This window comes from Squalius cephalus (assembly GCF_949319135.1).
Source record: "Squalius cephalus genome assembly, chromosome: 20".
Taxonomy (NCBI): domain Eukaryota; kingdom Metazoa; phylum Chordata; class Actinopteri; order Cypriniformes; family Leuciscidae; genus Squalius; species Squalius cephalus.
The window spans coordinates 8,533,127-8,543,269 of NC_137141.1; the positions used below are offsets into that span (position 1 = coordinate 8,533,127).

Consider the following 10,143-nt stretch of genomic DNA (forward strand, 5'->3'; position numbering starts at 1 on the left):
AAAAATATTCCCTATCAATGTTCACATGTTTTGTTTATCGATTAATTGTCTTTGCACCCCAAATGTTGATATTTACCACACTGTAAAAACGAATGACATAGAACTGCAATCATTTCTTAGTTAAGGTTATGTGAATGTGGGGAGGGGAAAACATGCCACTTCCTTGTTTGACCTGCCTACTTTAAAACATTATTCCCCACATTATGTCATAGTGATTTTTGTCCATTGGCATTTGGAAAACATTTCAGAAGTTAGTTTGTAAGCAAGAGTTGAAGGATTTGCTGGTAATATAGTACATTCTCCATTTGTTGACACATACAACCTCTGAATTCTAAATCTGTTTCTTTTTATTACTGGAGAACTATTAAATTCACCTAAGTACATCTGACATGTAATTTATTAATCATACTATTTCTGACCATCTATAATTGGATTAGGTGGTAAGCACTTCCACATATACCCATGTAAATGTAAAAAAATAGAAGTCGGATGATGTACATATGAAAAACTATCTCTAAACAGAGATGATTTATAACATTTTAGTTTCTTTACATTAGATAATACAAAGGAAGTCTTAAATGACAAGTAAAATGACAAATGACAAGATTTTGGAAAGAGGACGGCAAAAGGGAGGAAAGGATGGATGAAATGTCATCTTGCTTGACCGCACTATGCCAGTTTCACCCACATTTTTTGTCTTGTATTGTTAATGTCCTCTGTCAGCTATTTTTTTCTATCTTTATTTCCTATTCCAGACAGAAGACCTAATCCAGCAACTGGAAAAAATGATGTCTGTATCTGGAACTGTAGCTGAGAAGCAGCTATTTATTACCACAGTGATTTTGCCTGAGGTAATATACGGGAGCTTATATACTTTTGATAATTTAGAGAACATGGTTTTTATAAAATATAAAATATAAGTATCTCTTATAGTATTTTAATAATTGGAATCAAAACTTACAAGCATTACTTCCTTACAAGCAGCAATTTAAGTAAAAATAGAAGACTGAAACCTTGGATGTGGTTGAAGCTGATCGTTTTTAACAATGTTATTAATACTTTATTTATATTAGGTTCTGATTCAGTGGTTGCAAAACCAAAACATGTGCAGATACAGAGCCGAATCTGTGCTTCTGAAGTGCACATCTTTCCAGGGAAAGAAAAGGTACAGGACATTGCTTGCATTGTGGGTGTGCATACCTTTTGTATGTGTAACATCACTAAATTTGTTCTTTAACCGTGACTAGGGTGGTCCTTATCAAGTCCAATTTTTTTTTTTTTTGCAAAATGTTAGCGTCTTAACCTCTTAAAGGGGGGGTGAAATGCTCATTTTCACTCAATCTCCTGTTAATCTTGAGTACCTATAGAGTAGTATTGCATCCTTCATATCTCCAAAAAGTCTTTAGTTTTATTATATTTATAACAGAAAAGATAGGCTGTACCGAGTCTTTCCGGAAAAAACCGAGCGTCTGGAGGCGGGCCGTGTGGGCGAAGCCAGAGCCATAGAGAGAATCCGTCGATCTGTAAAACATTCATCGTCGAAATGCAGGGAACAAACAGCATCCACTGTTCCTAACGCTGGGTTCTTTGGTAAGCTTTCCCTCACATCCAAAAACACACTTTGGAGACACTATGCTGCGCTGCCGATGATTTCCTGTTGAAGCGCGTTGATGTGCGCGGTCTCGCTCTCCTCTGGTCGACGTGTGCGCGGCCGCGCTTTTCCGGGAGAAATGCTCATATAAGGAGTTCCACTCTGGTCTACGTCATTAGATCCACGGTCGAAAAAAAAACAGCCGAAACTTGTACCAACCCGGAAGTAAGATTTTCGGCACAGAAATTCTCCGTTATTCGTCCAAAATATTTTAAAAAAACTTTGGCCATGTTAAGCATGAGAATCCATCTCTTTAACACTGTAAACAACTCTGAATACATGAAACACCATTGTACCCCCCCTTTAAACTGTTCCTTTTAACTTCAAAATTAGAAATATGCAAAAATGTTGACAAAAAAATGTATATCTAGAGGTAGCTCAATCATGTGGAAGATTGCCTATGTTAAGCTGTGCGGCGGTATTGTGATATGCAAGTAATATTAAAAGTTGCTGCAAATGAACTACATTTTATTGAAATCAGAGCAACACTGACATAACAACGACAACAATCTCAAAAAATGTTTTCAACAATCCCTCATTTCTGATGCTCAGCAGCCAGTGTTGACTTTTTGCAGTCTGGATAGATCCGTTGGTGATCTTCCACCACATGAAGGAGAAACTGCAATTGTTCTTCAAGAGTGTGTGAGATAGCCACTGTATTCTTGAATCAGAGCCACTCCTCTCTCGGCGTGATCATTGACTACTTTCATTGCATGGTTGCCTGTGCCTCCTGATAATCTGCTTGATTTGGCCAAAGTTCCGGGTCAATTTCAAGGAACGTAATGTAATTTTTTAAACCAAAAAATGTGCTCTACACCCAAACAATAACCAAGGTGATCATCAATAGAAATATGTATTGATTCCACCAGGAAAGGTAAATCTGCTAAACCGGGTCATGGATGGATTAATTTGGATTTAGTTTCTACAATAAGTAAACTGAGATATGTATCTAAAATACATATTTAGGAATATATGGTGCATTAGATGCTTTTATGGAGATTTTTTGGGAATTTTACTAGCCAGGTACAATACCAATTCAAATGATCTGTTTTTACGAAAAATCATCAAAATCTCAGAAAGTTTAAAGCTATTGAGCTACCAGTAATTATTATGTTACTGCCATAAAAATGGGCATGCTGTATTTTCTTATATAAAGGAACAATTTGAAGGGTTAAGAGCATGACAATTGGAGACTTTAAAAATAAGGACCACCCTAATCGTGACGTTAGTGGTTTTCTAGGTCATGTTCACTGTCAAGACCACTTGGCTCAATGTAGAGTTGACATAGGGGAGACCACACTGAACTTAATATTTAATTAGAATGCTGGTTTATTAACGAATGATTTACAAGAGTCAGTAAATGGGAAGCCAAAAAGGAGAACGGGCAAGGAGCGCCGACCGAAGCCAGCCTCTCATCGTCAGGCCGGAATAGCAGAAAGAGAGCCCCGAATCCACTGGAAGGCAATGATTTTAAAGACTCTCTCATCGGTCCACCAATTAGCACGGCACGGCCCACCGCAACAGCTCCACTTAAAAGTGACACAGAACAGCAGCAGTAGGCAATTCAGGCTTGATTACCCACACATGGCCAAGCCAGGGAGAGACACATCCAGCACTGCATAGCCAGGCGTGACATCACTCCCCCCCCAAAAACAGAGGCCCACGTTAGTGGGACTCTGGATTCATAATTAAACACTCCCAATCTCCAAAGTAACAAATAACTACAAAGCAAATATTAAACTAAACTCAATCACACGGGAATACCCATACACACATTCAATCGTGCACATTCACTCATTTATCCATGTGGTCACAACTGTTACAACCCATAACCAACACTGACCACTCTCACCCCAGATCTCCACTAGGGGTGGGACGATACAGGTACCTCACGATTCAATTCTGTGGCGATATGTGGTCCACGATATGATAATATCACGATTCGCGATATCTACGATATTCAATATATTGGAAGAAATTTCATCAACAATATATCACGATATATGTGACTGAAAAGAAAAAGAAGGAATAAGGAAATAAGGAAATTTTATGCATTTATTAATGCCAACATTTCCAACATTGTGCAAAGAAATATGCATTTGCATCATAACTCACTGCCTCCTGGTCTTAAATGTAAACACTGTACATCTAGACAGATAAAAGTGCATGAACATTATAAAACAACATGAACATTAACATGTGTAAACCATAATACTGAAACGTCAGTTACTGTAACGTACGTATAACAGATCGGTTTACACAGTGTACTGATGTGAAAACTAAACAATACAGAAAGCAGCTCTCATACAAAAATACTAAATAGGTAACAATGAAATTGCCAATTTTACATACGTTAGCTTTTAACGAAGAAGGTGCCGTTCGAATTTGGCGCTCAGCCATCATGAGTCTGTTATGTGCGCGTCTCTGTTATGTGTGCACGCCACAGACTGTCCGCGCACTGCACGTCCGCTTATAGTTCCGCCTTTTGCGTTCCGTCAATATTACGTTATTAGAAAAAAAATATATATATTTTTTTTTAGAAAATCGATTTATTGACATTTGTGAATCGATTCAGAATCGTCCACGTCCGCATCGCGATGCATCGAAGAATCGATTTTTTCCCCCACCCCTAATCTCCACTGTATCTTACCACCCAGCAAAATCCTGGCACCTTGGATAGCTAATTAAGGGAGGACAGAGACAAGACAAAGACAGGGTAGGAAAAAGGACAACATCACATCGACTCATCCGGGGCCCGAGAAAGCGCATCTGCTAACACATTGTCAGCGCCACGAATGTGTCTAATAGACAGTCGGTAGGGCTGCAAAAACAGCGCCCACCGCATGAGACGCTGATTAGCATTTTGTAAAGAATGTAGGAATGTGAGCGGATTGTGGTCTGAATAAACCACAACGGGATGGAAACCACCCCCCACATATACCTCGAAATGCTGGAGCGCCCAGATCAACGCTAGAGCCTCCTTTTTGATCGTCGAATAATTAAGCTGGTGACGATTAAATTTGCGTGAAAAATAACCTACTGGTCGCTCAATTTCTTGCTCATCTTTTTGTATGAGCACTGCGCCAGCCCCCACCTGACTTGCATCCACTTGAAGTTGAAAAGGATCATCTAACTTGGGTGCAGCCAGGACAGGCGCAGAACTCAACAAAAGCTTTGCATTTTCAAATGCACGCTTACAATCATCGGACCACACAAACTTAACCGCTTGTTTTAACAAATTGGTAAGTGGGGCCACAACGGTGGAAAAATTGCAACAAAAATTTCAATAAAACCCAATCATCCCTAGAAAACGTATCACTTCCTTTTTGGTAGTCGGCGAAGGAAACCGGTCAATGGCCAATACTTTAGCCCTAATTGGCCGCACTTGCCCCTGCCCCACCACCTTGCCTAAAAAAACCACAGTGGCCTGGGCAAACTCGCATTTCGCAAGATTCACCGTGAGCGTTGCTGCCACCAACCTCTCAAGCAGCGAACGTATGCGCGTCAGATGTATTTCCCAGGTGTCTGCGTTTGTTACCGCATTCACCTTTCTATAGTCTGTACAAAACCTAAATGTGTTGTCAGATTTTTTAACAAGCAAGCATGGTGATGCCCAGCTCGAATATGATGGTTTTGCTAAGCCATTATCAAGCAGATATTGCACACTGGCATCCAATCTTTTTCGTTTGTCCGGAGCAACACGGTAAAATCTCTGTCGAATGGGTTTTGCATCCCCCACGTCAATGTCATGTTTGATAAGATTGGTACAGGTTGGTGTGTCGGAAAATAAAGACGAAAACTCAAAAAGTAAAGATTTTAACTGATCACGTTGTTCCCCATCCAAATGCCCCAAGAGGCTATCCAACGTGTCTGAATTGTTTAGCCTAGCCTTCAGGACCGCATCATCCGGATCTCGCACCCCATCCCCAGCTGCCACCTCAGAAGCGTTGGGTGCACCCTCCCCAATAGCCAGTCCAACAGGTCTATAAGCAGTCTTATCACCCACCACCTGCAATGGTGAGGAATAATATGGTTTGAGTAAGTTAACATGAATCCATTGTGTTTTCCTCCTCCGCTCAGGGGTGGACACCACATAGTTGTTCTCCGATATTTTCCGCACAACAGTATATGGACCAGTATATTTAGCCTCTAATGCAGAACCTGGAATTGGCAGCAACGCAACCACTCGATCACCAGGGCTAAACATTCTTACCTCTGCTTTAAGATCGTACCGTCGCTTCATTTTAGTTTGCGCTTCACATAGATTTGCATTAGCCAACTTCCCAGCCAAGAACAACCTTCGGCAAAAGCCATGCACATAATCGGCCAAATTCCCAGGTATCTCCACGCCACCATCTAAATCACCACTCAACACCGATAGAAAGGTGCGCACTTTGTGCCCAAAAACTAAGTCATTAGGGCTAAACCCCGTGCTCTCCTGTACTAATTTGATCCACGATCGCTTTGGATTACTTTTGGTAGACCAAAAATGGATATAAACTGAGACAAAGTCTTCTCAATTGATCTTGTGGTTATAGTCCTTAAAGCATATGCCGCAGGGTAACGTGTCGCTTGGCACATCACTGTGAAAAGATAAACACTGCCAGACTTTGACTGTGGCAAAGGGCCCACACAATCAATAACTAGATGTTCAAATGGAATGCCCACGGACTGAATGGGTTGTAGCGGCGCAGGTTTAATTGAAACATTTGGTTTACCTGCAATTTGACAAGCATGGCAACCTTTTACGAAACTCGCTATATCCCTTTTTATCCGTGGCCAATAGAAATGTTCCAATACATGATTGTAGGTTTTCCTCACCCCAAAATGGCCAGACGCTTCTCCGTGCGCTGCTTTTAACACCAACTCCCGGTATTTCACAGGCATCACCACCTGCAACACCTGATCTGCCACATCATTGTCCGCCCGAGGCGACCACCTGCGCAGCAACAAACCATTTTGGATCAGATAACCATGATCAACATTATCATCGCCCGAGGCCAAAGCAAAATACTTCTCAAGAGTACAATCATTCTTTTGCGCCTCAATTACCTCACTAGGAGATAATGGTGCTGGTAAATCTGGTACAAACACTTTAACTGCACTAGCCTTAGATACATCAGATGGTTTCACTGTTTGAGCACGAGCCATTGCTCGCGTCACCGCACAGGCAGTGAACACCTCTGGAAAATCTTTAAGACATTTGTCCGGCTCAACTGATGGCGTAGCCACTGTTTTAACCACAGGGGACGGACATGACATCTCCGGCCACACACAACCCCCTGCCAAATTATTTCCGATAATCAGGTCAATATTTTCTACCGGTAGAGTCGGACGTACAGCTATAGTCACCTCTCCATTCACAAACCCCGACTGCAACTGAATTCTATGCAATGGCACTGGAAACGGTTGGAGCCCAATTCCTCGAATCAACACAAAACTCCCAATATCAGACAAAGAGGAGAAGGGCAGGACCGATTGGCAAATGAAACTCTCTGAAGCTCCAGTGTCACGCAATATTTTAACTGGTACCCTATGAGCATCTCCCACCAGTGAAACAAACCCTTCGGTGATAAAAGGAGCGTAATCAGACACTGTGATTTTAGGTTCATCACACAACATGTTAGAATGCTCAGGGTCAGTTTGAGTTCCATTTAACTTAACATTGGTCAACTTTGCAGTGGGAATCGACGAGGCACAGGCAACATCTTTGACATTGCTTACTTTACTCTTATTACGGGCACTCAAGACTGGACATTCCTTTTTCCAATGACCCAATTCAAAACAATAATGGCACTTACTGTCGGCATCACTTTCCCATGTTCTATTACGAGGCGCAATATAAGACCTCCGAGGAAAACCCGCATTAACGTGGACAGGGCGATTTTCCTTGCGTTTATCATAACGCGGAGAAAAATCCTGCATATGATTTATGTGCGTCAACACATATCCATCAGTGAGGACAGCAGCCTCGGCAGCTGTCTTCACCTTATGTTCGTTTAAATATGTAGCAATCTGTTCGGGCAAAATGTTCTTAAACTGTTCCAAAATAACTAAATCGCACAAGTCATTAAACGAATCAATTCCCTCCGCTGTGCGCCAGCGATTAAAAAAACTACTAAGCTCTCTGGCCACATCAGCGTGAGTTTGTTTTTCCGACTTTCTCCAATTGCGAAAACATTGCCTATAAGCCTCAGGAATCAGTTCGTAACTTTTTATCACAGCCTCCTTTACTGATTGGTAACTCTTTCTTTCCACAAAAGGCAGTGCCACAAATGCCTCTTGTGCGCGCCCAACTAATACCGTTTGTAAAAGCAAAGTCTTATCCTCATCACTCCAATTCTGGTCGGCAGCAACATTTTCAAACAAAGAGAAAAATATGTCCGGATCTCGTTCGTTGAACTTTGGAAGAAACTTTATCATATTAGCTACACCCGATTTCTGAGTGGAATTTCCACCGGCTCTACCTTCAGCCACCAGCTTAAGCCTGGTGCGTTCAAGTTCACGAGCCCGCTCCTGTTCATACTCCAAATGCTTCAGTTTTTCCCTTTCAAACAAACGATCTTTTTCTCTTTCAATAGATTCCATTCTCTTGCGTTCTAAATCTTGTTCTATTTCCAGTTTCTTTTGCTCAAATTCCCATCTCTTTTGATCCAATTGCATCTGCAATAGTATTTTTTGTTGTTCATAGGTTAATTTGTTACTTTTGGCCGGGGGACTTGAAACAGACGGGTTGTCAGGCAACACTTGATTTTCTTTCAAACGATTTATCTTTTAAACGATTTTATGATAAACAATTTATCTTTCTTTGCTGTTTTTGGCAGTGCCAGTTCAGTCCCATAAAAATCTGCAACATTCACCAATTGCTCTTTTGTTAGCGCCACTAACAAACTCTCCGAAGGAGCAGCAAAAAAATCCTCCAACACACTCATTGTACAGACTATTCAATAATATGTACACTATCAACCAAACTAACTAAGTATAGGTTTTCCAATTACTCTTAAACAACCACAAACTAACAATTTTGCAAAGTGGAAAAGCAGTTCAAGCAGCAGAGCAAACTAATCATGGAGCCCTCCCCCTAAACATTTACCCCCCCCCCCCCCCAACTATACAAACCTATCTTCACACTGAGTCCAAGAATCAGGATAATTTACTCACCAATACCGACAGAGACGTACTGCCCCGACCGAAGCCAATTCAGCCGGTTCTCTACGGCGGTGCCCTGGTCCAGACTCCAGTGACAACACAACCTAAATCCCAGCGCGGAAGCGCTCTAACACGGGGATAACGATAGCTCCAAATGATTAGTCGCCCCACTACGTAAACAGCGATCACACTACAAACAAAGTGGCTGCACTAAATGCTCCAATCTACTAAATAATGCTACCCAATTTACCTCAAATCCAAATTCAAAACCAACAAGATCAGCGCAGATCTCCCCAAAACAAAACATCCGGCGAAAAAAACGGCATGCTTAAAACCACGCCCACTGGTTTCATTCACAAAATCACACCGATGACGTTGCTACACACCGCACTACGCTGCCATAGCCGACAGTGGGAATCAAAGTAGACTATACGTACCAATATTCGGGATCAAAATTTATCCCGGACGAGCCCCCATATGTCAAGACCACTTGGCTCAATGTAGAGTTGACATAGGGGAGACCACACTGAACTTAATATTTAATTAGAATCCTGGTTTATTAACGAATGATTTACAAGAGTCAGTAAATGGGAAGCCAAAAAGGAGAACGGGCAAGGAGCGCCGACCAAAGCCAGCCTCTCATCGTCAGGCCAGAATAGCAGAAAGAGAGCCCCGAATCCACTGGAAGGCAATGATTTTAAAGACTCTCTCATCGGTCCACCAATTAGCACGGCACGGCCCACCGCAACAGCTCCACCTAAAAGTGACACAGAACAGCAGCAGTAGGCAATTCAGGCTTGATTACCCACACATGGCCAAGCCAGGGAGAGACACACCCAGCACTGCATAGCCAGGCGTGACATTCACAACTCCATAATGACACAGTATGTTTTATTCCCCCAGTGCTACAGACATAACATCAGGAGACACAGGAACCTCAGAAGAGGTAAGACATATTCAAAACCTCATTCAAATATATTAAAGCAGTGTATTGATGCCAGAGGCACATGACACAGGCTGATATATTTGCTCTTACCCAACAATTCTTTTTCTGTTTAAAGCCCATTTGACCACCTGATGTTGAAACTACAGCACATTAATACAAATTTTAAATTTGAATTAATATTAAATTATGGTACTTTAACCCTCTGGGGACCAAAAACGCGCCGGCGCGTTTTGCTCGTTTTTTTTTTAGCAATGAAAAAAAAACACAAAATGCTCTGTTAATTTTGATCTTTAATTTTCGTGTTATACATCAATCGATCCTGTTCAGTTTCTATTTTTTTTCTGTATACTCACAATAAAAATAAAGTGTTTTGCTTTTTGACAAATAAAGAAACTTT

At 41.5% G+C, this 10,143-nt stretch overlaps 1 long non-coding RNA gene across 1 annotated transcript; it reads left to right on the forward strand.

Annotated features, from left to right (window-relative positions):
* Window positions 1–783: 783 nt before the first annotated feature.
* On the forward strand, window positions 784–9,746 carry LOC307148218. The gene is made up of 3 exons (XR_013819423.1): window positions 784–851; window positions 1,074–1,165; window positions 9,704–9,746. It is a non-coding gene; the product is annotated as an uncharacterized lncRNA (long non-coding RNA).
* The last annotated feature ends 397 nt before the right edge of the window (window positions 9,747–10,143 follow it).